Source organism: Passer domesticus, chromosome 2 (genome assembly GCF_036417665.1).
Source record: "Passer domesticus isolate bPasDom1 chromosome 2, bPasDom1.hap1, whole genome shotgun sequence".
Taxonomy (NCBI): Eukaryota; Metazoa; Chordata; class Aves; order Passeriformes; family Passeridae; genus Passer; species Passer domesticus.
In genome coordinates this window covers 29,066,492-29,090,177 of record NC_087475.1, presented here as the reverse complement: position 1 = coordinate 29,090,177, position 23,686 = coordinate 29,066,492, and the positions used below count along the sequence as shown (strand labels likewise).

General features: G+C 40.9%; 1 protein-coding gene across 3 annotated transcripts in view; it reads left to right on the top strand.

The window, feature by feature from the left end:
- Window positions 1–6,370: 6,370 nt before the first annotated feature.
- NCK2 (NCK adaptor protein 2) overlaps window positions 6,371–23,686 on the top strand; it is an 84,123-nt gene continuing 66,807 nt past the window's right edge. The window contains exon 1 of one of the 3 annotated variants that reach the window (XM_064407976.1): window positions 6,371–6,684. The gene's annotated coding sequence lies outside the window, so the exon portion shown is untranslated. Of the gene's footprint in view, window positions 6,685–7,243; window positions 7,389–23,686 lie in introns of those variants that run through there. The other 2 variants (XM_064407977.1, XM_064407978.1) reach the window with 2 other exon arrangements.

Sequence of the window (23,686 nt, the reverse complement as noted above, 5' to 3'; positions counted from 1 at the left end):
AGCAAAATACCAGAATACATCAAATTTCACAATAGTTATGTACCAGTTCTATTAGAAACAGCAGTCCATCATCTTGCATATCCAAATTCTGATTTTAACGTCACACCTATTTAGGTATTTTTAACCTATTTCCCATTAGAAAATGAGGATGACTTCACTTGTTAAGTATAGAGATCATAAGCTATGCAACACTAAGAAGGAACTTTAAAAACTGACTACACAAAATATCTCTAATTTAAATTTTTCATCAGATGCAGGAGGAGTCTTGGTTTATTGTTGTGTGCCCACTGTGTTTTGCCTCCCATTATTGTAAATCACATATATACAGGGAAAATTATCTAGTGATCACACTACTTATGGTCTTGTCTTTCAATTCTGGATTGAAAAATAACAGAAAAAACAGATTACACTTCTTTATTTTCTGAACCAGAAAAAAACAGATTAGACTATGACCATTGTAGATGATGTTTAATCTGTATGGACTGTACATCTGTCTAGACTGTAGACTAAAATCTCGTGCACTGATTGGTAAGAATCTGCATTACCCATTCAAACAGGAAATGTTGCATGAAGGTAAAATTCATGCCAGCACATAATAGCAGAAAATGACTTACACTGTCTGACCTAATTCAGAATTGCCAACCTCAAACATTCAAAAATTCAATCATGACACCAATCATGGAACTAATGTAAAATCCTGATTTAAAAGCACATTGATTTTTCTTTTATCTACAGGTTTCTAAGTTCACAGAGAGCAGGCTTCCAGACTTTCCCTGGCAGTCATGAAGGATGGAAACATTGTTTTGAAGGTTGCACTTCTTGCATAGTCTTAAGCTTCTTGGGATCAGTGCTCTGAGAGATACAATAATTTTCTATAACAATTAAAATAATTGGCAAAACAGTTTTCACAGGCAGGGCCTATGATTAGTCACCAGTTATTAGAAAATAACTGGGAAGGCTAATGAGGAGTATTTGTTTCCTTCTCTGCAGTTAACTACAGCATTGTCAGTTTCTGAAACTGACACCAGTCAGACCTCTAAAGGGTGAAGTCAGCCCTTTGATATGAAGTTGATAATTAAGGCTGTAGACACAGTAGAGAGCCAAGTAGGAAGTTTAACCTGAGTCAGTGTGATGTCACAGGATTGTTGTGCTTCCTTCACTCGCAACCTGCAGCTGCTTTTTCAACCTCTTGGCCCAACTCAGTCCCACCATCCCTCTGCTCCATTTGCCCAGGATCTTGGGGTGACATGATAATGTACAATAATGTATCCACAGACAATGCGTCTGTGGATCTGCAGCACATCACTTTGCCACTTTTTCAGACCATGATTGCTGTACCTACCTGGGATGGGCAGAGAAGAAGTCCTGTCCAGGCACATAAATGCTGCAAGGTTGTGGCTGTGGGTCCTCAAGGAGGCTGCCATGGAACTTGGCCCATGGAGTTTGAAGGCCCATGGGATGAGCTTCCCTGCATCAGTAAACAACTACATACCCTTGGAAAATGTTCCTCCCAAGCAAAGAAAGCACTGGTCCTTGGCTTTATACAACTCATAAATTGGTAATGCAGCCTAGTGGATCTCCAGGTAAGATAACTTCCTCTGCTTCTTTTCTGTTGCCTTTTTCTACACATTTTTTACTCATGAGAGGGGAGTATCAGCTTGCAGTCCTGGGCAAAGTCCAATGTGGGCAATCCCATTTTGCTGACATAATCTACCACAGCAGTGGAATGCTGTATCTGCACCACTGGCTCTGAACTGTTGCACAGCTGTGGCACACGTCAGGGGGTTGTGCTCCTCCCTTGAAATGGCTGCACCTCATGGCTGGAAGATGCAATGCCTGTGTCTCTGCACTGTGCAGAAGAGCCAGCTCTAGACAGAATTTGGTATTTAAGTGCAAAACGGAGATTACACAGCAGAGTCAAAACATTTAACAGCAGTATTTTGAATTTCAAAACTGTATGAAAGATCAGTTTTAACCTTTGAATAGAGTTCAAAAGATGTCCCTCAGCACACATCCACTTTTAAATAAACAGGAGAATCAAGGGCCCTGACATTTCCAAAGCCCAAAACACCAGTTTGTTTTCCTTACATAAATACTTCGAATCTCAGCAACTGTCTACAAAAGATAACGATAGAATTTGTCATAGTTAAATGTGATCTGCTGATAGATTTAGCTTGCAGTTTTACAGCACCTTTGGGGAGCTTTGGTCCATTGAATAGAAGAATTTGGATGTATTGTGAGCTCTAAGGACACGTTCTTCCCCTCAACGTTTTTCATAAATGTCATTGAAGATGCAGCAGCCATGCAGTAAGTGAGAAAAGCAGCTGCCTTACCGTCAGGCTGAATTAGAATCATAGTGCAAATATACTTAAGTGACTCAGCAGTAACTAAGTGAGTATTTGGGATCTACTCTCCCCTGGTAGTGGTCATGTAATTCCCCTTCATCCAGATGGGCTTGAACACATGTTTTAAGCAGAAACTAAATATGTAGTGATGTAAACCCTTCAAGATTTTTTTTTGAGACAAAATACACTGACAAAAGTTTTCTGTTATCTTCTGTTGTTATTGTTGTTTGCGTTATTAAAATGAGCGTTTCTTTTACAAGATAGGGAGAATTAAAAATCCCCCTTTTTTCCCCCCAGAATGCCCAAGGTTTTTTTACCTTTCCACTTGTTCCTGACACAGTATTAACAACCCCATGTGTATAAATAGAGTTTATTACACTACTGATATCTTTAAAAGGCAGTTTTGAAAATCAGGAGTAGGGGCTTTTGAAAGAGGTTAATCACAGAATCATAGAATAAATTATGTTTTGGAAAGACTTCTCAGATCATGGAGTCCAACCTATATTAACTGAGATTAGGTATATTTTCACCCCAATGGACTAACACAGAGTGACCAAACACCTCTGCTGTCTACCTCCGAACTGGACAATGTTGTTTTCCAGATTTCCAACTTACCAGTCCCTCTGTCTGACACCCCTGCTAAAACGTCTCCCTGTGGGAGTAGGTATTAGCTCATACTCTAGGTACAGCAGCTGGTGAGATGCATCTGGAGAAAAGATCAGGTATTTGTGCAGAAGGAGCCACATCTGGGAGATGGTTGTTTTCTCTGGCCACTATGTGTGTAAATGTATTAAGTGTGGTTTGGATCTGCATGGCTGGGATCCATACGTTCACATGCCCATCCTGTGGAAGCCACCGCTCTGCCAGGCCAGTGGAAAAGCCCAAACAGCAGCACACAGGACACAGAAAATGGGTAGTCATGAAAAATGAAAGGTGGAAAAAAAAATAAAGAACTATAAGCCAAAAGACATTGGCTTTTTTTTTAGCCTCCTGTGCAAAACATGAACATCAAGATGAACTGCCTATCATCGTGTAACTGCAAAATAGGTCTATCACACAACCTCTGGGTCTGGGGTTTGAATGTAGCCCTGCTTGAAGCAGCAGCATGAGGCATGCTGTTTCTTTGCCAAAGACATAGATATATATTTCTATTACTTACCCTTTTTTTTTCCTTTATTTTTAGTATATATTTATGCCCTTAAGCTAGGAAAAATATTTATGCTCTTCTCTCCGGTGTATGTATTTTCTAAGGACAGCACCACTCTTATGCATATGCAAAAGTGCATGCTTTACATATTTACTTTCTTTATACAAAAGTGTGCCTGCCACATCATGTACTGCTTTCACTTCTGTGCATATTCCCCAAATTTATCATCTTCTCATATTTAGAATGTAATTCTCACTCAAATCACAAGCAGCCAGCTCTTCTTAATAACAGTTATTTCAGAGATAACAGCTAATTATGACATTTTAAAAGGCATACATTAATATTTCAGTAGGCTCAATGTTTTGAAATACTACTCAGGGCAACATCTTGGTTGTTTTTGCAGGGAAACCTAAGGATTCATTCAGCAAATAGGCAGTTAAAACATCCTTCAACATGCAAAACCTTTCTACAGTGTCTTCTGTTCGTCATAAGCCACACTTTGGAAAAAAACCCAGCTTTAATGGATCGTTTCTTAATGTAATTAAGTATATTTAACAACAGTATGCTTCAGAGTCCTTAAATTAGTCCTTTGCCTCAAGACAATGTATTCATCCAAATCCCTCCTTAAAACATTCTTATTCTGTAAATCCTATTAGCATTAATCTGCTAAAGTTAGGTGTGTTTTATAATTTATTTTTTTTTCAGATACCTGTAAAGCTTTGAGAGCTACTGCTCATTCAGCAGCTTATGATTCCTTCTGGAGGTCTAACTTAGCCTGGAAACTTTGAAGGGTTCATTCCACCTTGCCTTGGACATCCTCAAGCCAACAATGCTATAGGGAAAAGAACAAAGTGGAGGATTTATTGTAGGACGGCATTAGCAAGGTGTGGTAAGAAGGGACAAAACCTAGACCGAAACCTAACTGTGCACTATAAATGCAAAGGAGAGAAGGGATAATTCACCTCTCTTTTATCACTTCCACAGTGCATTTTGTTCTAGAAACAACAGAGACTTTTATCTGAAAGTCCTTGGATGACCGATCCCATTTAAATTCAGCCTAAGCCTCTGCAGGCTGGAGTGAGGCCTGACATGCTGTGAGGTGGAGCCTGCGGGGACCCCAAATATTTTCCAGCTCTGAAAAAGCATGGTGAGATTATTGTTTCAAAAGGAAGATTAACACCTCTCTGAACTGAAATCAAATGCATGCACAAAAACCCAGGAAAGGGGATTTCTGTTCCTCCCTGAGGTGCATGCAAAGTCTTTCTTGGAAAAAAGAAGTGGCCACATTTTCCTTTCAGGTTGATCTCAGAGGCAAGTGAAAGGCACTTGGAACTTCCCAAACCATCAGTTAAGTGTTGTGAGAATTTGTAAAAGTTAACAAGGGGAAGAGGGAGTTATTTGAGGATTTCTAAACCATTTTAAGCAAGAGCATGGAAAGATTGCCGAGCACACATTTTTAAATCATCATATTTCAAGCTTCTAAAATCTTTGTCCCAAGATCTCACTACTATATTAAGCTTGGTCATACAAAACAAGACAGCAGGGCTGCTGACTTTAATTTGGATTCAGAAAGAGTGGTGTTGCCTAGCCTTGCCTCCCAAGCCAGCAAATGTCTCCTGAGGAGAACCAGTACAGCTAACACTCCATCCTCCTCTCCCTCGAAGCTGCCGTGTTGTAAAGGATTTACAATACTTTTGAGTGGCTTCTCCCTTCCTCCCTGCCCACCTCGAGGGATGATCTTTCCCCATGGCCCGGGGACGCTACTGGGGGAGTGTGCCAAGGGGAACACTGGGGCTGGCAGGTTGGCTATTCCCACTAGAGACCAGGGCCACCACAAGGGGCTTCTGTCCTCTGCCTTTAACCACTCGTGGAGGTCTTTCCTGTGAGTGGAGGGGCACAGCAGCTGGCATGGGCTGGACATACACCAATTGGCTTACCCCAGGGACCGGCCTGAAATGTGCCATGGGAGATTTAGGTTGGGTATTAGAAGAAGGTTCTCAGAGGGTGGTTGGGCACTGGAGCAGGCACCCCAGGGAAGTGGTCACAGCACCAAGCCTGACAGAGTTCAAGAAGCATTTGGACTATGCTCTCAGCACATGGTGGAATTCTTGGAGTGTCCTGTGCTTGGCAAAGAGTTGGACTCGATGAACCTTGTGGGTCCCTTCCAATACAGGATATTCTCTGATGCTGTGGCTTGGGTGGCTGCCATGCCCACCATCCTCTGCCGAGGGCACAACACCGCCTGACCGGGCTGATACACGGAGCGCTGAGGCTGAAACTTCGCTCCGGGCCGGCAGGGAAAAGAAGGGCCGGGAAGAGCTACGGCTGCGGCCGCCCCGGGCTAATGGGCGGCGGCGGAAGCGCCCCGATACCGCGGCTGGAAATTCCCGGCGGCAGCGGCCCCGCAGTCCCGGCCCGTGGCAGCCCCAGGGCGAACCCCGGCGCACCCCTCCCCGCCCCGGGGCACTTCCCCCGGCCCAGCCCCGTCCCAGCGCACGTCCCCCCCATCCCCGGCTCTTTCAGCATTCGCCAGTACTTTTCCCGGGCGCTTTGGCTCCCAGCAGGGCAGCTTCTCCGGGAGCGCCGGGTCTCACGGGGATGGATCGGGAAGGAGGCGTCAAGGCTCCTGCCGGGCAGGGCCCCCTTTGCCCCGCCCCGCGGTCCCGGAGAGGTCCTCCCGCAGAGGGGAGGGAGCCACCCGGGCTGTCCCTGCCCGTCCTTCCTGCGCTGGGGCGGGGGAGCAGCGGCCCTCCCGGCGGGCAAGGGGGAGCCCGGAGAGCTCCTCCCGCGCGATCCCGGCAGCGGCAGCGGCAGGAAGGGCAGGGCGGGGGCGGGGGCGGGGGCTGTGCCTGTGCCGGGGGGGGCGGTTCGCGGAGGAGGGGCCGCCGCCGCCGCCGGGCGCAGCAGGCAGAGGGAAGGCAGGGAGCGGAGCTGCCGCCGCCGTTGCTGCCGCCGAGGGCCGGGGCCTTGGACGCGTCCGGTGAAGAGCGCAGGAGGAGAAGGAACGGGAAGCGGGGGGAGCCAGCCGGCCCCTCTCGGAGGACGCGGCCCGCATCCGCCCAGGGAAGGGCAGAGGGAAGCGGAGGGGGAGCGAGCGGGCGCCGCCGCCGAGGAGACAAAGAAGCGGAGCCCGCCTGGGCTGGGAGCCTCCCCGCCGCCCGCCCCGCTCCGCTCCCCGCTGGCCGGCCGGAGGTGAGCGCGACCGCGGGCGGGACGGGGATGGGGTTGGGGCCGGGGCGGGGGCTGGGGCCCGCCGCAAACTTGTGGCGGCCGCGGGGGACGACGCGGGGAAGGGGAGCCGGGAGCGGGGGAAAGGCGGGTGTCACCTGTGCGGCCGAGGCTCCGCGGCCGCCCCGCGCAGGAGGGGGCCGGTACCTGCCGGGGGCGGCGCGGGGGGCCCGGAGCGGAGCGGTGTTCGTTGTGCCACGTCCAGTTGCGGGGGGGGCTCAGGGGCGGCTCCTCCTCATCCTCCCGAGTTGCTGCTCGTGTGTGTGTGTGTGCGTGCGTGTGACAGCCGCTGCTTTGTGCCGCCCGGCCGGGGGGCAGCGCCGGGCCGGGACGCCACCCCCCCGCACCCCTCGCGGGGCTCCGGTGAATGGAGGCGGCGTATCCGGCGGCCGCGGGGCAGCGCCGGGGGAAGGCGGGCAGCGCCTCCCGGCCGGAGAGCGGCGCAAGCCGAAAGTTTCCCGGGCGGGAGCGGCAGCGCCGCCGCCCCGCACGGGAACCGGCGGGCGGGCACACCGGGCTGCGGCGGGGACATCGCCCTCGGTCCGCTCAGTTCGTTTTTCTTTCCGTCAACGACTTTGGACTTCAGTAGGGCTGAGGCCGGGGATTTGCTCAAGGAGCGCCGTGCGCTGTGGCCTCGGTCGATGCCAGTGTAGGTAAAGGACATAAAGGTAAAATTACATCTCGCGTAATGAGTGTTCGGTGAAGCGCATCCCTGCGTGTTTTGGGAAGAAAATTACTGAAGTTTGTAAGTCTTCTCGCTCTGTTTTTAATTAAAAACGTGCCCAGGCTAACAGCTACCCCTTGCTGGCAGGCTAGGCACTTTGGCCTGTCTAAGATCAGGTTGCTAGATCGGGATTCAGGTTTGTAGTTCAGGTTTGACCTGCAGCTGGCTGATCATGAGGGCTCTCGGCTCTAGTTTCTATGTTAATATCTTCCACTGTGTTTTAACAGTAAATGTGGTTCTCTGTGTGCATCAGGGTTATTCCCTGAGTTCTGTGGAGTATTTCACTCGGAACTGTCATGTTTTTGTAAAACAAAGAGAAACCTTTTGCTGTTTTAAAAGTTGTATGGTGACTGAAAGTCGGCAAGAATTTAAAGCATTCTTCAGCTTGAGCAGTGTTTCTTCCCATGAAGCATTTTTGTTTCTGAGGAACATACTGCTGCTGTTCTAGCAGCTTAACGTGGGAGAATTAGACTTCTTTCATGAAATTTGGTAGTGGCCTTTGTAAAAACAAATTTTCATGGCCTAACCATGCGTGGTTTGTATCATCGGGAGTTTGGACTGGTAACTTAATATGGAGGAATTTGAAAGGACTCACTGGGTAGGAGATTATGGAGAATTTCTGTTTGAAAGTACTTGTTTGCCATTGCTTTTTAGGAATCTGAAGCAGTCAGCACCACACAGATGATGTTAATGGTACTGTGTTTTCATTTTTAGGATTATAATTTCTGATGTAATGTTGTTGCTTCTCTGAAATATTGATTTCACAACTCTGGAAATCGAAAGCTTCTGTCTCACCAAGTGCATTTAAGAAGTTAAGCAGATCCCTTTGTCTTTGTAACTGACTTTCTTCTTGTGACTTTGACAGAAGATGTCACTTTCGGGAACAGTGAATAAATGTAGCAATAGAAGGCACCTGTACCATGAAGATGAAGTCTGTAATTAGCAAATATTTTTATATAGGCCATGAAACAGATACAGATTCATTATAACGTTAGCTTTTATTGCTGTTGTTCTGTCATTGCAATATTAGCTGTTGCATTTGCCTCCTACTTCTACCAGATTACATTTCCAATTGCTTTTGTGAAAAAAAAAAAAATATACACAAAATCTTTTTTGCTGTATTTTCCCAAAACTAATAGCAGTTAGCCCTTGATACCCTGGATGATCCTTTTTACTACGTCTTGGCTACTGAACGTATGATAAATTCATATTTTCAGTCTTTGCCTTGTTGCATTACAGAAAGGGAACTTACCTCCCCTTCCTCTTTTCCTCTCTATTTTCCTGGCTAGCTGTCTGAAAGCTTAAGGAAAGGTGTTTGCTCTCTTCTGTGTCACCTCACATCTTCTGTTAGCTAAAGAAGAGGTACAAGGTCAGCAGTGTCTGCTGCTTTTCCAGCCTTTGTTTTTTTGTTTTGTGCCTTGTGTTGCTGTTGGTATGTTAATCCTGTGTAGTGCTCATGGCTTTCCTCGGTGGAAACTATAACAGTGACGACTCGAAAAGTGATACTCAGATAGCTCTGTTTGCTGGTCCTGGTCTTGAGCAGCAGCAAAACTACCCAGAGTATCTGCATTTTTCATGCTCCTTGAGCATAAAAGCTGCTTCCAGACTCATGGAGACAGGTGCTGTATCAATTTACTTGCAGCAGGTTTGAAATCAAAACCAAGGCATCTTTGAATGTAAAGCATAGGTTCTAGAAAAATATTTTCTCTTTGTATTGAGGTTTCTCTTTGTATGATGGTTTCTAAGCTGTGGGTGTTACCAAACCCCACTCCCATTGTGTTTTGAGGAGGGGGGATTGCTGATGTGGATTTATTAGAGGTGTTTGAGGGAGTTTGAAAACTGAAACCAGGCGCTGCTGTGTTTTGGTTAGTTTAGAGAGCCCAGGGTGAGGTGCTGGTCGCTGGACACCCTGCTCCTCCAAAGTAGGTCATCTGGAATGGCAAAGAGATGGAGAGTTGAGGCACTCTGCAGGAGAGCTGCTATCTGCTTCTCATCAAATAATGAACTTAAAGGTAGTACGCTTTGTCCTTGTATTTATTAGGTATACAGAAATGTTGTAGAACGATAGTTTCCAGGGAGTGAAAGTCAGGAATTCTTACTAGTTCCTGAAGTGAATGCTGTTTAGAGAGCTGGGATGGCTTTTTGCAGTGGGGGAATAGCATTGTTTTGTCATCCTGAGGTGAAGAAGTGAGGCCTGCACTAATCATTTCACCTGTCCACCATTTCTTTACTACATGAGATCCCACTACACCTTTTGAGAAATTACTTTTCTGTTTGTTTTGCTTTGCAGATTTCTGCATGTTGGCCTAGGAATCCAAAGCTTATTTCTGTTTTAGGTGGTTCCAGTTTAAATTTTTCCTTCAAATTAATTAGGCCCATTAGTTTTCTCATAATAATGTAGTCAACAGTGTTCTGCCCAATTAAACTGTTGCTCTGTTCGGTAGTGTATAAAGTAATTCTTCAAAATGGTAACTTTTTGTTGTTTTGGTTTATTTTTTCCTTAAAGTTCTCTTTTTTCCCCATCATAAGAATTCATAATTGTTTCATAAATGCTAATGACATGAGTAAGTTGAAAGTGCATTCCAATATGAAGTATATATTTTTATATTCAGTTAAGTATATGTGACACAACAAATCAGTTTGTTTCTTGCTATTAATGGAGTTTATAGTTTAGACCCAGCATAAATAATAACTTTGTGTGCAATGAGATGGCCTGACAGTGTACATTTTAAGGCTTTCATAAAGCATTGAGAATTTTAAGAATTGAGGTGCAGAGGAATAAATCTTGATTAGAGAATAGCAACCCATTGCATTTTAAATTACTGCAGCTATACACAAAACCCTGGTGTCAAGTAAAGTTTTAGAAATACTCATGCTATGAAAAACATTTGTTAGAGTGGAAAGTCAGGCATGCTGGTATAGCCTGTATTTGTTCACAATTGTAGAAACTTACTTTGTGGCTTAGAGGTTTTTTTTTGCACTTTTTTGTAGGTTTGCTAGGCTGGTTTTGGTCCTGATCTCCTTAGCCGGTATTAATATGGTGACATGAAACTACTGTTGATTATTTGGTGGAGCAGACCATGTGGTGAACAAGGGACACTTGGCAGATCCTTGAATTCTCAAAAGTGATGATTCGCTCTTACAATTGTGACAAAATACAGGTGCAAATTAAAATGCTATGTGGGTGTCTTTTTACTTATCCAGTTTTCCTCAACTCTTATCAGTTACTGTATGCAGGGTACACACAACCACAGGAGCAACCATAGAAACAGACATGAAAACAGGCAGTGAGATAAACCACAGATAGAATATAGCAGAAATTTTATTAGACAAAAAAAAGTCGTGTTTTACAGAATCAGGTAGCAACTTGTCTTAGGCAACCTCCTTTTAAAAATATTTTTAAAATTAATTAAATTAAATATGAACTTTGTTTCAAATAATGTTTTATCAGAAAGATATAGTTAGAGAGCCTGTTGTGTTTCAGCAGTTGTACTATTTGTATAGGTGGGGCATTAATAGCCAAAAATAAATGAACAGGCCTTCAGTTTATTACTTTTTTGATAGAAAGGCAGATTTTGGCCTTCTGAGATGTTTGAAGTTTCTACATTCCGGAAATGATCAGAGTATTTATGAGTGCCTTAGTAAAGAGAAGTGACACAAGTGTGAAAGCAGGTACTGAAGTTTATGGGGAAGCTGGAGGCTGTGGATGCTCTTCCTGATGCTGTCCTCCGAGTCTGGGTCATGTCCTCTTACAGTGTGAGAAGCTGCTTTTAGCTGAGTGCTGTCTCCTGCCTGTCTTTCCCTATGGGTTACACTGGGTCAGCTCTGTGCAAATACAGAGGAGCCATCAGAGGCTGCAAGAGAACAAAAGCAGGTGCTTTTTGCTCATGTTGGGGTGGGATTATTGGTTCTGCTAGCAGTGCATAATTTAAAAAGTATGTGTTCTGTTTTTAAGAAAATAGAAGCAAGCTCTTGGAAGAAAATTGTCAATTTTGCTTTGGTTTTAACTATATTGTTGTTATTTATGTTATTTTCAAATGGTCATTAAACCTTTCCTTCAATATAAGATTAGATCCTTGCAAGGGTGGGAAGGTTTAGAAAGGAATAATGGTATTCATTAATCAAATAAACTATAAATGAACTATAGTAGGATTTTGTAACTCATCCTTGTCAAATTTAAGTTGGCTGAAATAATGCTATTTGTATACCAATTAAGTATTAGTTAACTATATAGTAAAATAAAACACTTAATTCCTTCAGTCTTTCATAGGTTTGGGAGAGAAGAGGAACACTATGTCCTGTTAAAACCTAATCTGTATATGGAGAGTTAAACTGCTCTAAATTTTTCAGAGCATTCTGGATTAATAAGCGTTTCAGGGAACAGTAATAAGTGAAGCCTCCTGTTTAGCAAAACCTGTCACTGATACCAAAGCAGATCCCAAACATTGATCATACTGAGCTCTTGGTTTTAATGTTGTAAGAATATCCCTAGCATACCATGGCTGCAAGGTTTTTCCTTCCTGTTATTACAACAGTAGTGTGTCCATCACACTTGTTTTCTCCCACATCCATTGTGTGTCGGACTTGGCTCCCAGTGCCGTCCTGGGCCACTGCTGTTTCAGGGGAGCTGACTTCTTAGTTGACATCCTAATGATGTTTAGGATGACGACAAGGAAAGTATTTTTCAACCTCTTAGTGCAGAAGGAGAGATACGTGGCTCTATGATATGCTCTTGGGCTGAATTTTGATAGCTGTCATGACAACAAATGACACGTTCATTTCCCTGAATGGATGGTGTCCTTCCAGACACACACTGAGTGTTATCAAATTTGACAGGTCTTGAATGATGGCGCGTCAAGGATTCTGGATTCCACCGCAGGAGACTTGGGCTGTTGCAAATGCACACTGCCACCTGGCTTAGCAAAACTTTAGGCTTTTTCCAGGTTTGAGTTCAGGGTTTTTTTAGTTTGTTTTTACAAGTATCCTTTGAGTTTTCATTTTAAATAGATTTAATATTGGTTGGAAATTTTGTTGGTAATTTTAGATTGAAAATTTGTTTGCTAAATAGTAGAAGAGGAAGAAAGGTAGTTGGAGTTCATCCACTTTAAAGATGCATGTGTTTTAAATGCCTTCAGTATTTTTAGTAAAAATATCAGCAAAACTGGAATGATAGGTTTTGAGTATTGTTTAGGTTAGAAACAAGCACTCTGTTCACTGATTTTTTTCATTTTGTGTTAGTGCTGTCAGTCAGTGATGGTACAAACACTCCATGGTAGTTCAACCGAGAGTGCAGGGCCAGGAGCTGATACCTGTGTAGATGGGCTACAGACAGGGCCAGTCAGTGGCACAGATGGCTTATTTGGTTTATTTATAGGTTTGGCTGTTTATTTGTAAGGTTGCAGTCTCAGTTGGCCAGGTGTTTCTGGTTTAACTGGACCGAAGAAGTCCTGTAATTTGGGTAAACCCATATAAATGCTATTTTTTGTGTGTTTTGTGTTGGAATGTTAAGCTGGATTATGGTCTGTCAGTATCTAGTTCTCTGGTAACTGACTCAAATGACCTGCAAACAGCAGTTTTTCATGTGTGGTGGTGTATTTATTTATAGTTATGAATTACTTTTGTTAGCAGTACTGTCTGGCTATACCTGTAACACAAGTGAAATGATAACTGGTACTGTTTAAGTGCTGGGAAGAAGGTACCATGTTTGTATCTTTAATTAGTTCTTCCTACCAGAACTTGGAATTCTGTGTATGTAGCAACTCTAGAAATGTAAGTGAAGACATAGCATTTTTCCCAGTGAGTATTGAAATTTTGTAAAAATGCCTGCTATTTTTTCAGTTTTGTGGTTTTAATTAAGAATATTTTTGTTTCAGTCATAAAAGAAGTTGGTTATGGTATATCTTGTTTAATTGTGCTTTCCTTTAATCATTGCATGTTGAATGCAAAATATGTAGGTGGCGTTTATAGGAATAAAGACAGGTTTTTTTGCATCAAAAAAGGAGTGAAGCCATTTAGAGTATAAACATCCTGAGCTTTACCTTTCCCATCTTTCAGAAGAAAGATGAAAAGAAAAATTGATGATCAATCTCCTTCCTTTACATTTTCAGGTCTGTTGGCAATCTTTCTGCTAGTGCTGCAGGGATAATGTAGAAATAATTATATTGTGGACTATTCATAAATTCACACTGTTTTGAATTCCATTTAATTCAAATAGAGAAAGAAATAATGCTAATATCCCAAATAATTAATGCCATAATAAAGGATCTGCCTTCCACTTGACACTAAAGGACTTATGTTCTGTTACATCAAAAGACCTAAATCATTTTGAGCATTCAATATTAAAATTCTAGTTCATGAATATTAGAAATTTAATCAGATACCTCAGGAAGGGCTGTGTGGATTGTGTTGAGTTTAAACACTGGTAATCACAAAGCTTGTGTTTAGTACGAGTATCAAAATATGACACATCATTTTTATGAGCTTTGAGGCTCTTAAGGGATGCATGGGGAATCATAATGAACTGAAATGTTATAGACTTTCTATGGCAGAAAACTGTTAAAGTCTGGGTAATGTCATTACTGTGACAATGTTTGTCTTCCTCCGTTAGTTTTGTCTTATAATACTCGTGGCTGTATTCCTTTAGGATTTTTTCTGGTTTTGCTGACAGGAGATTCTGGATGTTTATTTTATTCAGGTATTTCTTTCACCACTCTGGAAGACACAGTGTCAAAGCTCTGCCAAAGTTTCATTCTTTGTTTTGTATCCCAACTTCTGTCTCCATTTTTGTGGCCCTATGAAAATGCAAGCATGTGCTCAGTACCACTAGTGGTCCTAATGGGGTGAGTGTCTCTTATTTACAAAACACAAAGCTGAGCCATATGCACATCTCTTCCAAGACAAGAACCACTGTTACATTGCAGGTCAATTCTTTCTTAGTTACACATTCTTTACTTGTCACAACATGTATATTGAATTATGGAACTTCTGCTGTAGTGTCACACAGCCAGCCTATTTTTAGAGACAGACTTTATGCCTATACATTGTGTATGACATTACTTTTCCAGCAGTCCTATTAAGTCAGTGTGACTCCTAGTAGTTTAGAATTGTTTAATGAACGGTAATACTGAGCTGTGGGTCAGGCAGTGCTTGCTACAATGCCTGCTTAAGTTGATGGAAAAGGAAGTTACTCCTTCATGGAGGAAACAAGGAATTAATTAGTTTTGTGTTTTATTTAAAAACGTGGAAACCTAGAATTTAAAACAGAAAACCAAAGTGAATGAAAGCAGGAAAAAAAATGGGAAAACTAAAATGGAATGCATGACAAGCTCTTGAATGCATTGAGGCTTGTAATTCCTGTTTTGGAGGAACCCAGGTTTGAAAATAAGTGTATTAATGCAGATCATGGAAATTCATAACTTTTAAAATGCTTTGCCCTGCCATGTTTTAACTGTATTAGATTGTTTAATGGTGCAGCTAGACCTGATTTCAGTGTTCTGTTATAAAACTCCTTTTAGCTTGCCCTTGTGATTTGTCTATTCTGTTCTTTGACTTTTTTTTCCTTCTTTCCAGATAGATAATTTTAGTGGTTAAGTAGCTGGTCATTTGGATTCCTTTGAGTTAATATAAGTGATATACTTGTGGTTAAAAGAAGATACCATACATAACTGCAATCTGAATTAATGGCCATTGACTTACTCTTCTGCAGCAGTGGCATACATACCATTACTGAGTGTACATAGCATTTGAAGCAGTTTGGTATTTAGTAGATTATACTGTGCTTGCTAAGCAGGTAGTAAAATTTTAAATGCTTAATTCTTCAAAAGTAGCAAGAATCTGATGTCAGTGAGTCACGAATGCAGGTGAGTCAAGGTGGAGTTGTGCTAGAAAGGAGGTCATTTTTCCAATGCCGCTCCCTGGTCAGCTCTGCCTGCCTGTTGCCCACCTGACTGGTAGCAGCCATTGGCTCTTGTTCCTGTGCCATTTTCCTGCCACAGGCTTTTTTGAATGTGAGGATTGTGCCTAGTTTGCAGGATGTCATGCTTGATGTTAAGCAGCTGGATTTCAGAGGATTTTTAAATTGTTGATACTGTTGTTCTAAAATTTTGGCACCTACTAGATATTAGGAAGACCCCCACAAAACCCAACAACAATCAAAACTCCAAACCTCAATATTAATACTTGCACCTGGTGTCAGTATAATTCATAGTTTTGGCAGTTGTGTACATGAACCTTTAGATTTTCTTAAGGAAGTACCATTTTATTTTATGAATCTGTAAATACTTAGTTCAAGAAAATCTTTGATTTAGTTGGTACACACCTTGATTATTGTGCTGTCCAAACTGGTGGTGATCATCTGTGCCTTTGCTTTGTTAATATTTTCCCTCCTCCTTTTCCATTGCACAGTATTTTTTAGATAATTAGGTTTAGGAATAGCCTTGATTTTGGGTGGACGTGTTTTTTGGGTTGTCTGTAATCCGTTCATATGGTAGAAATATTGAAGCAAAGAAAATAATATGTTAGATAAAAGTAGAAAATAAAAGTAATCTGTCTAGCATGATTACACACAGTTGGGAATGAGTAAGATTTGTCTGGAACATTGCAGTTACATGATGTGCAGAAGAAGAGTTGATGAACTTTGTGAAATGAGGATACACTTGAACCCTTGCTTACAGTATTTCTGTATAATTGTTTTTAACATTCTTCTATAAATATATTCTGGAGTTGTGTTAGGACATTGGGGTGAGCTCCCACATGGGTTGGTTAATACGTATATTTCCTTAAATAAGAAGAAACATTTTTACATTGAGAAATGTAATAAATAAATGTTCTGCATTGTTTTTCTAGAATTTTCAGTGGCATTGATATGAAGCACTGTAAATTTATGGAAGACTATAATGACTGTGTGCAACAGAGAAATCTGTTTTCTTGCAGCTGCTGTGTGTGATACCTTGTTTTGCATCACACAGCCCTTTGCTCTAATACCTTTTTCAAAGCATCCAAACCTGCCTCCTTACCCCATCTCCCTTCTCCCTTCGCAGCACTGGGCAGCAGCAGTCTCTGCCTCAGAAAGCCACATCCTGTGGTTAATGCACTCTTTCCAGCAGCACAGGGGCTGTCAGGTAGCTGAATGGCGTCCAGCTGCTGCCTTCCGAAGCCCTTTGTCTAACGATCTGCTGTTAAAGTTCCCGTGGAGGCTATTACTCATGTATTCTTTGTGCCGGAAGAGTCTTGCCATTCAATTAACAGCTGTGAATAGGATTTGGATGAAGATATTCTTGTTAGTGTTTTGTTGGCTCTCTATTCTAACTAAATATGTAGTTGCACACACTCACAGAAATGATTGCTTATATCTGCTCAGGGTAGGAGAAGGTGTAGGGTGCTTCACAGGTTATTCTGCAGGATATCATATTTTCTACCTTCATATGTATATGCTTGCAGCTTGGTATTTGGGAATGATTAATTAAATCTGAACTTGATGTGATCCAAATTGGGGTAGGATTTACCAGTATGAACTGTCTTTGGGCTAAGATGAATTGTATGAAAATAACATTGTACTTTCCTTCGCTATAAATCCTCCTCCTTCTGCTTGTCCATTCTTTGGTGTGTAGGAGAGCTGCTGTAGAGAAAATTGTGTGATGAGGTTCAGCACTGGATCCCAGTGTCATTTGGTGTTGGGGGAATGGTGGAAGCAATATTATTTCATTTTTTTTTTTGTTTTCCAATACCTGGATATTCTCTTTTTTGTAATATTTTTTCAGAACATTGCTGTTCTGAAAAGTCTGTGTTGTTCTATATTGAAATGAAACGTAGCCTGGGGTTTTCAGCTTGTAGATGTGCTGTAATATACTTACTGACAGTTGCTGATTCTGAGGACTTTATATGCAACAATGATCTGAAACATACAAATTTTAAGGGCAGCTAAAAGAGAGAGTTGGAAAATAGAAATCTTGAGTTCAGGCAGGGTTAGATAAAGGATATATGATTCACAGTTAGTAGCCTTAAATGTATATACACATTTAAAAAAGTTTCATGTGGGCATACTTCTAAGATTGCTTTTTAAAGTAATTGTTTTGTGCTTATCAGCTTTTGCTGCAAAGTGGACATAATGCAGGTTGCTGAGTCATTGACCCTTGTAACCAACAATTTGTATATCTTCACCTTGTTTAGCTTCATACCAAGAAGCAGTAGAAATGTCATTTTTATATAAAATCACTAGGTGAATATACTTGTTCACAAAGGAAAGACTTAAATTTTTCTCCAGTATGTCTAATTTTTTATCATTATGTATGGACTTACAGAATGTGCTCAGCTGAGATTGATCACTGGTGTGTGAAATGACCAAATTATAACAATGGAGGGTTTTCTGAGGTGGGTAATATATTTTCATATGTAGCTTCCAGCAATGACTTTAATACACTGAAGGCCACACTTTCAATGCTTCTGTTATTGAAATGTAGTGCTCTGATCGTTTTTCTGCTGAGCTTCAATTTAGAACTTCATCTGGAAAACATCCAAGGGAAAAAAGCATCAAAGCAAAATAATAATTGTCTCAGAATGCAGGAAGATCTTTAAGTATAGAATTGCAATAGGTAGCAAGAGCTTGAAAAAGTGCACTGGGGTAGCAAGAGCTTGAAAAGGTGCACTGAACACCTTAAAGGCTAAATTTGTAAGTAAGAAAGGAAAAGACTGGCGTATATCTTGAAGTTGTAGCAGTTTGCTAACCTTGCATACAGGAAATAAACTTCTGTATTCTTACTGTTTATAGCTTCATTTCCCATCTTGAATCTTTTGGCTTTGCTTTACCTAAAGGATTGTTTCCACTTTACTGATAGATCCTCAAGAAGTATATTGCCACTTGCAGAGCCCTGAATTGGTCCTCTGCTGCACTTCAAAGCCACCAGGTGAACTCTTCCAAATGTTTAATCAACTGAGTTATGATACTCAAGCCACTTATGAATGTGTTTAGTTAACTTTTCTGAGGTTTGGATTTGTGACTTTGTAAAGAAAAGCACATATAGGAAGAAGAAGATGATTAAGAGAAGTGTATGCACAGTTGAGAATTGGTTCTGACTCTTCAGCTTTTTAGGTGTGCCAGTGTGAGAACGGTTTCTCTACTTCTTCTGTCAGTGTAGTAATAACTGTGGGAGGATGGTGGTGTGTGTGAGGCTTCAGTAGCTGACAGCTTTTTTGCTTCCTTACAACTACAATTAAAAATACTATAGAAGTTGAATTTCACACTGCTTTTACTGGAAGAATGATGAAAGAAGAAATGTAATCTGGTTTATCCAGGAACACCTCTATGTATCGTGCTAAAGCAATTCAGATTTTCCTTTCTTTACAGTAGGCCTGGACCTGTCAAACACAGATTTTGGTGGTTCTTGAATTGTTCTGGCAGCATCAGCAGATGGTTTCAATGCCATCTGCAAAATATATGGAAGGTTCTGTAAAGTGTGGATTTTCTAGGGTTTTGTTTAGTTTAAGTATGCTTTGCAGTGAATATTAAAATTTTCAGGAAATTTCACATACTTTGTCTGCTGGACTCAGTAAAATTTTGCTGTAGCATGTGGAAGCCATTTTTCATCCCACCACAAGCGCAGTGTACCTGAAAAACCCAGTTATTGGCTGTGGAATGTGTTGGGGAGAGATCTGCTCTTCAGCCTAAATCTTAGCAGACGTGGGGATTTTCTTCACCTCTTGTACTACAGAGGACTCTTCTGCTTGCTTTAGTTTCTGCATTGTCTTTTCAGCTCAGCCCACGCATTTTTCTTGCTTTTCTAGGAATAACCTCCCTAGATGGTAACACCAGTGACTGGCAGCTCTGTGCTTGTTATGCCTGGGGAAAAAGCCCTGGCTTTCTCAAAGCCCTGTGCCTCTATGAGCTGATACACTCATCATTAGGAAATGTGAGAGGCAGGTGTATGGTAGTCTTGTCTCTGCATGGCTGAAACACTCCTCAGCTGCAGCAGCTGAATGGATCCTGGTCTGGGATGAACTTGGTGGATTGGTATGGTGGAAGAGTGTCTGTACTATGTTACATATCCCAGTCAATGCTGCCATGAGTCATTTTAGGTGCTTGCAAATATACTCTTCCCAGATATGGTTGAAATGCTCTTGATTTTCTTTTTTATTCATAGAAATGTTGCGGTAGGTCTGGATTGCACTCTGATAATAGAATCATCTGTATTTCCTTGCTTTTTTTTTCCAAGTCACCTCTGCATACTTGGATATATAGCACACATATGCTGTCTCCAAAACAGGTATTTCTATGGAGTACGCACTCTGGAAGTTTGTTACAGATTATAGCATCCCCCCCTCCGGAGTACGATTATTTTCTTGATTTCTGCGTGTGTTTGAAAACTTAGTATCACCCTAAAGCACTTCTTGTCAACAGTTACTACTTGCTGTTAATTTGCATCTTAGGGGTAAAAAGATGTGTGTTAGGATAACTTAGTTTCAAGATGCAATTTGAGGTTTAAAGCAAGGAACTGTGTATGCCTGCAGAAAGGGGAATGATTCTCTGTTTCTCTGTATCTGTGATTGCATCCTTGGAAGAAAAAAGCAAGGAGGAAAGTTGTTGTGGTCATGTAATGTTACTTAATTTCAGTTTGCTAGTCTGAATTTTCTTTCTCAGAAAAGAAAATCATTTAATCTGAGATCGCAAATAGTAAAAATTAGACACCCCTGGAAAGTAGAAATAATAGTAGAAGGATGAATTAGTTGATTTCTAGCTACAGCACAGGATTCGCTCATTTTGGCAACAGCAAGATGTTTAGTTCAGCTCTGCCAATTTTTTTTTGCAATCTCACTCTAATTTGCTGAGTTTGGAGACCGTGTGATTATTTCAGCCAGCAGGAGAGCCTTATTTCTTTTGTCAGGTTTTTTTTTAATGTATTTCCTAATCCTTTAGGGTTTTGTTTGGGACGGTTTTGTTTTTTTGTTTTTTTTTTTGTTTTTTTTTAATGTTACTTCATCATGTGCACCATTAAACGTTTTATGTAGGAATGAGAAGTAATTATTTCTTCTTCAGTTGGTTCTCACTGGAATAGCCATAAAACCCTTGATTCTGATTCTCCACTGTTCCGCAGCTTGTAATTCATTTACTTTGTACTCCAAGTGCAATGTGTTTATATAAATCTACTATTGATGTTGATGTATCATTTCTACTTCAGTCTCACTTAAGGCAAGTGTAAATAACTTTACAGAGTTGCAAAACAGTAGGGAAATAAGCCTCCACAAGCTGAGGCATAAGATTTATTTTCTGGGGCAAATGAGGAGATTCTTTGAAGCCTGATCAAAGCCCAGGCTCTCCAGTTGTGCATAGTATAAAGCTGGTGGCATTTGAGCAGAATTTTTTGGCTTCAGGAGTTTTGGTTTTATTTTCTTTTTTTTTTTTTTTTTTTATTTTTTATTGGGACTTTATATCTCTGGAACACATATTCAACATATTTCTGGAAATGACAAGTGTATTGCCATATGGCATACCAGATTTCAAGCCACTCTGAGGTGCATGTGTGAATTTTAGAGTGCCTGGAAGAAATGAATGAAAACCACATTCTCAATTTTATCTATTGCTGAGCTCTGTAGGCAGAGGAATGGGAAGGCTTTGAAGTAAATTCTGCTGGAGGGATTGTGTGCTTATTTCTGAGCCACCATCCTAATGCAGCAAGGTGTAGATGTAATTTATGTTTCAAAATATGCACTAATTTCAGCAGGGCTGTCAGTTTATGTGCTGCTGTGCTATTCTGGGAGATGGCGAGAAATACTGAGCATCTTTTTGCTACTGGCAACTGTTACCATTTTCAATTCTTCATTTCCAACCCTTTTTTATGCCTAAAACTCTTTTTCAGACTTTAATGCTTGAACTTAATTCTTAAGTATTGTTGAACTGTTATTTCTGTGTATGCTCTGCTTCCTTAAAAGGTTCTGTATTGATTATACTTTGAGTAGATTTCTTAAGCTTTTGTTGGTTAGTAAAAGCTGGGGAAGCATTACTAAAGGTATTTGTACCAGGGTTGTTTTTCATTCTGGAGACTTGAACTTGTTAAATGCAGAAAAGATGTTTGGGGAAGATGTGTCAGGTTTTGGTTATAAAAAGCATCTCCTCTTTGCAGAGGGCAAGCTATTAAGGTAGTTCCTTGTGATCAGTTGTGTGACCAGCTTACACAGTTCTGTGAATTTTCTTCAGAATCAAAGACAATTAATTTTGAAGTTTTTTAAATGTAGAAAGGGGGAAGAAATATACTTGTGAGTTAGCTAATTGGAATGATTAATATTTTGCCACAATAATTGCTTAGCTGGTAGAATTTGATAAAATTAATTTTTTCTTGTTCTAACAATAACTGAATGTTCACAGGGTAAGTCTTGTTATGCTACTAAATAATTTCCCCCAAATTTTTCTTTTTAAAAATGTACCTTGATACAATAATTGTTCATGACCACTTCCAACACACAGCCTCATGCTCTTTGATTTGTGTGAAACCCTAAGGCTTTTCATAAAATTCTGAGTTTCTTCCATGTTAGGTCATCCCCATGATTCAGTTTAACTTGCTGTGTGTCAGTTCATTGCTGTTTCTGACATTGAATGAGAGAATGTGTTGTGTGTTCCAGTTGTTTCAAGAAGATGATGCAAAGGAATGATCTTGCAGGGATGTAAAGCAGCAGTTTTGCAGGTGTTTATAATTACCAATGTTTCTGGTGTTCTCACACACGGTGGAAAAATGTTATCCTTCTTCCTAGAAAATACTGATCGTTGGGTCTGTGTTATTTAATAAATCAGTTTGCTGAGGTGGGCTGTTCTGATGAGTTGAGAAGCAGGAAGCTGGGGTTCTTGCCAGTGGCAGCAGGAGGGCCAGGAGCTGCCCTTGGGATCTGTGTGTGTGCAGTCCTCCTCCCACCCTTGGGACAGCCCTCCCTGGTAGGAGGTCACAGCCAGGAGCCTGAACAGACAGAGTGGGGGGCTCCTAATGCTGGGAGCATGCCCTCTTAGGTGACAGTGGGCAACTATTGGAAAATTCACAGACTTTTCAAGGAGGAGAAAACTATATACCTTCTTTATTTTGGAATGTTTTTTGGTTTTTTTCCCCTGGTGTGTGATATGTTTTCAGATGATATTCCTCTTTTTGACACAATGGTTTTTTTTAAAATAATTTAAGCAAACTTTATTTTTAATACAAAATCTTAGTTCATATCTGTATTCCACTTCTGGAGTACAGAGATCCCCACAATAGTAATAAGTCATTGTTCTTTGCTTTTGAAATTCTGTGAAACCATATGTAGCACCCAGTATATATTCAGTGATTTTTTTTTAATTTGAAATCAAGAATTCGGAATATTTGAAATGCAATTTCTGTGCATTTTGGTAGGAATAAAATAAAGGACATTTTAGAGTTTTAACTTTACCTGCTTTATGAACAAACAATTTTGAAACATAAAGTTTTTTGTCAGGATGGCAATACACTTCTCAAATTGCCATCCATATAGAAACTGATTTTGGAATGGTTTAAGAGCGGTATTAGTACACTGTGAATTGGTTAGTTAGTCCTCTTTCTTCATACGTTTGTTTCAAAATTCTTCTTCCAACTTTTCTAGAAATTCTGTATACATTCATATCTTTAAAAAAAACTAGGTAAGAAACTCTTGGAAAAAATTAAAAAAAGAACATGTAGTAAGCCATCTGAAGAATCCCTGTATGATGAACTTTTCATCATGTGTCTCTGACTTGGATCAGAATTAGCAACAAACATCTCCTCAGTTCTTCCCTTTCTGAAAGACTGACTTGAATTTGTTAGGATTTTGTTTTATTTTACAGGATTAGACTTTAAGCTGTCAAATACAAAACCCTAGCTAAAACCTGAGCTCTTTTGGTGTAATGGTCATTGCAGTTGATATGTGTTTTCTTTATTATGTATAAATGTTCTTAAATGTATTATCTCTGAAATTTCAGTGTATCAAAACCAGCGTTTGTTCCAAGGCTATTGCTGGCCAACCCTTATTTTCTGTGAAATTGTTCTGAATACTGTGATATATGGAGGTTGTTTGTCATCAGGTGAAGTTGAAACTAAGCTCTGCATAGGTCTTCTGTGTGTATTGTTCCTTCTGTGTCCATGAAGGGAATTGCTAATTGCTTAAACCTTTCTGCATCTCTTTCAGTGTTCCTCTAACATTTTGGCTGTTCTTGTCTTGTTTCTTCATCTTCTTTTTCACTGCTTGACCTTCTCATGTGAGTTATCTTTACTAGCCACT